The sequence below is a fragment of the Eurosta solidaginis genome, chromosome 3 (genome assembly GCF_040869045.1).
Source record: "Eurosta solidaginis isolate ZX-2024a chromosome 3, ASM4086904v1, whole genome shotgun sequence".
Taxonomy (NCBI): domain Eukaryota; kingdom Metazoa; phylum Arthropoda; class Insecta; order Diptera; family Tephritidae; genus Eurosta; species Eurosta solidaginis.
This window is the reverse complement of record NC_090321.1, coordinates 165,958,277-165,964,276: the sequence shown is the minus strand read 5'-3', so window position 1 is coordinate 165,964,276 and position 6,000 is coordinate 165,958,277.

The following is a 6,000-nucleotide window of genomic DNA, read 5'->3' as shown; positions in this document are numbered from 1 at the left end:
AGAGTAAGGCAAAACACCAGCTCCTAAAGTACGCGAACATATTTGACCAGGATGGCTCCAAACCAGGCCGCACCAACGTTGTGAAACATCACATTGACACTGGAGATGCGAGGCCGATCCGTCAAGCTCCTCGTAGTGTTCCACTGGCGAAGCGGGAAGTTGTGAGTCAAATCGTACAAGAAATGAGCGACAGCGGGGTCATCGAAACATCAGCTAGTCCATGGAGCTCACCTGTAGTATTTGTGAAGAAGATGGATGGAAAAATGAGGTTTTGCGTGGACTATCGAAAGTTGAACGACGTTACTGAAAAGGATAGATACCCATTGCCAAGAATTGACGACACACTGGACCTGCTATCTGATACGAAATGGTTTTCCACACTGTACTTAAAAGGCGGCTACTGGCAAGTGGAACTAAAGGAGGAAGACAAGGAGAAAACAGCCTTCAGTGTCGGTGATGGTCTTTGGCAATTTACAGTAATGCCCTTTGAACTATGTAATGCACCAGCTACTTTCGAGAGACTCATGGATCAGTTATTGAAAGGACTACATTGGAAAACATGCTTGGTGTACCTGGACGCCATCATCATATTGGGCAAGAACTTTGATGAACATCTTAAAAACTTGGAGGAAGTTTTCCAGAGAATAGCTGGTGCTGGTCTGAAACCAAGTCCCAAAAAGTGTGCGCTGTTTAAAAAGGAAGTAAATTATTTGGGTCACAAGGTAACGACAGAGGGCATCTGCACTGCGAACGAAAATATAGAGGCTGTAAAGGATTGGCCAAGACCACAGGATCTGCATGAATTGAGAAGTTTCTTTGGGCTGTGCACATATTTCCGCCGATTTGTACCAAATTTTTCTAGCGTTGCCCATAGCCTACATGAGCTTACAAGAAAAAATAAAGCTTTTGAATGGAAGAAGGAGCAAGAAGTGGCTTTCCAAACATTGAAGGAGCGTTTGTGCACTACCCCAATGTTGGCATATCCGATTCCAGGAGCAACATTTATTCTAGATACAGATGCGAGTGGATATGCTATAGGAGGCGTTTTATCACAACTGGTCGATGGACAGGAGAAGGTAGTTGCATATTACAGCCGTTCAGTTGGAAAAGCAGAGAGGAACTATTGCTTTACACGTAGAGAGCTATTGGCATTGGTAGAGTGCATTAAACATTTTCACAATTACCTCTACTGCCAGCGATTCCGCGTCAGGACAGATCACGCAGAGTTGAAATGGCTCTTGCAGTTTCGTAATCCAGAATGACAATTGGCACGGTGGATCGAGCGACTACAAAGCTATGACTTTTCCATTGAGCATCGAAAAGGTAGTACCCATGGAAATGCTGATGCAATGTCACGAAGACCATGTAGTTTGGAATGCAAGCACTGTTAAAAGGCCGAGACTAAAGAAGACATTATACGTGTCCGGCTAATGACTATAACATGTACAGATGAATGGGACAAGGAACAGCTAAGGAAGTGTCAGTTAGAAGATACAGATCTGTCACATGTTATGCAAGGGCTCGATCGAAATGAAAGACCAAATAGAGAGGAGATGTCAGCAGAGAGTCCCATTGCAAAGTCATACTGGGCACAGTGGAACAGTTTAGAGTTGATATCCGGTTGCTTGCATCGAGTATGGGAGAGTGAGGATGGTCAAAGTAAGAAGAAACTGATAGTTGTTCCAAGGAAAAGGATTCCCGACGTTCTCAGTGAACTACATAACGGTCCAAGTGGAGGTCATCTTGGAAATACGGAGACGCTCGAGAAAATTAAGCAGAGATTCTATTGGGTTGGTTGCCGTCAGTCGGTTACTGACTGGATCGCGAACTGCGAGGTTTGCAACAGAGCGAAAGGGTCCAAAACCCGAAGTCATGACCAGATGAAGCAATATAACTCAGGTGCACCACATGAAAGGATCGCCATGGATGTCGCAGGTCCATTTCCTATTAGCAACAGCGGAAACAAATACGTACTGGTGATTATTGATTATTTCAGTAAATGGCCAGAGGTATACCCAATCGCAAACCAAGAAGCGGAAACAGTAGCAGAAGTGGTTACAAACGATTGGGTTGCAAGGTACGGTGCACCAATGGAGTTACATTCTGACCAAGGCAGGAATTTTGAATCAGCTGTGTAAGAAGTTGGGCATTCGAAAAACACGGACAACTGCATTGCATCCTTAGTCCGATGGTATGGTGGAACGTTTCAATAGAACCTTGGAGGAGCATTTAAGGAAAGTAGTATACAAGTACCATAAGGAGTGGGATACACACATATCATTATTCTTGATGGCTTACCGCTCGGCAGTGCATGAGACAACGGGCCAAACTTCCACAAAGGTAATTTTTGGCAATGACCTTCGACTGCCAGCTGATTTGAAGTTTGGGATAGATGCCGATGCGGAGAGAAATGTCAAGAAATCCACTGGTGTCTTGGAAGAAGAGATGAGAGAGATACACGATCTTGTAAGGCAACGATCAAAGATTATGAGTGACAAGATGAAAGCCAGATACGATAAAGCAATTAATTCGGAAGGTTTTCAGGAAGGAGATTTGGTGCTGTTATACAACCCACAACGAAAAAAAGGTTTGTCCCCGAAATTGCAGTGTAATTGGGAAGGCCCATAGAAAGTTATAAACGGAGCAACGATGTAGTGTACCGCATACAAACCATTGGCAAATCACGAACCAAAATGAAAGTGGTTCATTTGGAAAGGCTGGCAGCGTTTAGATCGAGAGATTTGTCTTATCGGGACGATGAGACTTAGGTGGAGAGCAGTGTGACGAATATTAGTGATACTAAGTGATACTCACATCACTAGTCTGATGCTAAGTAAATGAAGCCACAACAACAATAAAGCAGGCAGTCACTTGTATCTACATAATCGAATCAATCATTATGTCTACACATATGTATGTATACGCAGCGGAGAGAAAACGCTCAAACACATGCATATATCGTATCTGAGGTGCGCTCAAAAGAAGGCAATAATTTGTGCAAGTAACACTCACATATACACGCGCATATGAGAAGCTATAAACGTAGTTATAGTTGGAAATTTTATAGCTGCTAACTAACTAGTAAATTCTAGAATATAACCGGCTAGAAATATGTCAACGAGGAAAACAAACACTATAAAAGCAGCAACAGTTGAGACCCGAAAGTCAGTTTGATTTAAACACGCTATCTGTCGAGCAATAGAAGTGTTATTTTGAAAGTAGTCTAATAAAGAGCATTTAGCATTATCGAATATTGGAGTTATTTATTCAATAGTTTAAAGATTCGAACGTTAGCAGAAGGTTGCAAATAAGTGGAATTGTACTAAATTCGTTACAATATTTTATGTCCTTTTGTATGGTAGACAAGCAAGCAGTCAGATCGTTTGAGAATGAGAATTTGGGGGAATTCCGCTTATTCCAAATTTCTGCTTACGTTCGAATCGCTAAACTGTTGAATGAATATTTCCAATATTCAATAATGCAAACTGGTCTTTATTATACTACTTTGAGAGTTCTTCACAACCAATAGCGTGCTTAAATAAAAACTGATTACTCATGCCTCAACTTGCGCTGCTTTTATACTCTCGGTTTCCTCGTTCACTCATTTCTCCTAAGGTCTAGTCGCGAATTTCAGGCTTGGTTACCAGCCATATATATGTATATTTGTAGTTTGTAGCCATATGCTTTTGTATATGTGAGTACTACTTCGGCTGATGATTACATGTGTTTGTGAGTATCTCCCAATTGCCTTGTATGTATGATGATTAATTTCTTTACGTACACAAGAGTGGCAGCTTGCTTAAATCAACAAATACAATACGAGATGGAGTCGTGATCATTAATAATTTATTTTGTATATTTGAGGGCTTTGGTCAGTCGCGTTACAATAGGGTGACAGGGCTGGCAAAATGCCAAAAGCCCCCAACCCAAGAGGGACCCGGGCCATGCGGCCGCGAGCTCAAAAATATTTATTTACATTATACCTGAATTTTTATTTTATTTCAAAAGTTAATTTTATGAATTATGCTTAAAATCCAAAGTGGGACATCTAAAGACCTAATACAATTTCAAGTTAATCGTTAAGCATTTCAACCAAACAAAACAAAAAAATGTTGTCTGATTTTTAGAGATGTGTACACACAACACGTGAGAGAGGTGCAAATTTTTTTTTAAACAATTCAACAAATTTATAGTTTTTTTGGGCATAGTATAAAAAGATGGAACATTTTATCAAGTTTTATATCTAATAAAGAAAGTGAGTATTTAACTTCAATAACATTAAAAACATTAAACCGTACTAGATGGACAGGACGTTATGATGCCGATTTTGCTTTAAAAGTTTGGTTTGTAGAAGTCCAAAATGCGCTTACGAAAACATTCTGTTAAATTGCAAATCAGATGAAAGAATTAATGCTGCCTTAAAACGTTTGAAAATTTGTCTAGAAGAATTGAAAAGGTATCGACATAAATTTGAAAATTTAAAAATGGCAGCGAGTAGTGTAGCAGAAAAATGGTCCATCACCCCTGAATTACCTGAATCTCGCCAGAGCATGGTAAAAGGCCACTTTGATGAGCTTTGCGAAGATGAGCGTCTCCAAGATCCGGAAAGTTAACATATTTTATCGAGTATTGGACATCATTATAAACCAACTGAAATCACATTTCATTCCAATGAATGAAATTGTTTCAAATTCCAGTGTTTTGCAGCCTTCCACTTTAAAAGTTCTATTATCTATTAAAAAAGCATTTGTTGAGATATATAAAAAAAGACAGAGAAAGGCAATGAAATAGAAAAATCGTCATGTATTAGAGACCTTTTATGTCTTGCAGCTTTCCTGAAGTACTGCACTGCATTACTGTTATTACTTACAACCTTCTTAGGGAACTCTATGAGACAAAACATTGGGCATTGGGCTAGCGCGGACTATAGTCCATTCTCTCTTGCCCAATAGAGGAGGGCTATGGTCATTAGTGACAATTACAATGTTTAATTGAGTACGGTGAACATCTCGAAGTTTATTAGAATTAAACTGAGTACAAGGTGACGATTTTTTTGATAGTGTCCCATCAAAAGAATTTGCAGTGCCCCAGATAGTACACATAGTTACGCCACTGCCTTTGGTACAAAACTTGTACCTTATATACACAAACAAATTTTGGTGTCAAACCCGAATTTTGTGTTGTTGTTCTAATTAATAACCACAAATAGTTTGAATTTCATACCCAAGAAGAGCTGTAAAAAACTATGCTACAAATAGAATTAAAATTTTAGTAATAATAAAAAATAAGTATAAATTGAACACACCATTAAAACAAACAAACGTAAGTTTAATATTACTTCCGCCGAGACTTGAATCCAGGACATTTAAAGTAAAAGGGGGAACACTCAGCACTACACCACTGCGGCTTGCTGTTCCCATTACTCAATACAAGGAGTAATAGCGTTGACTACAAAATTACTTTTGATGTCACTCCGAAAAGTGTTTAACTTTTTTTTGTGTGTAATAAAATAAAACACATCTCCCAAATTCATAAAAGGAAGCCTGGCTGATAGTGTACACATACTGCTTTTATTCACAAGGACCAAGTAAGTAGACTAAAAAACATATGTGGGGTAGTAAGTAAAAAACATTAAAAAGCCTCTGGTTGCAGCTTGTCTCTGGTGGAAGACCACGACAGCAATGGCAGCCAGGATACGTACATGAATCTGTGCAGCAAAGAAAGTGCGCGCAGTGACACAAGGAAAGTTTTCCGTCGAAAAGCTGCTCATGAATGAGGACGACGTGAATGCGAAGTGCTTCGGATGGTGGCTGATAGGAATAACGCTCGAAAATTCTACAAAAAAAATCCGGCGATTGACGCAAGGTTTCAAGGTCGGGTTAGATTTCTGCAGCCACGATTATGACGTACTTACGTACAGAGTGTGCTTAAGTCATGGAGGGAACATTTTTCTTCATTGCTAGGTAGCGAGGGAGAAGATGAGCCCGATACCCCAATCGT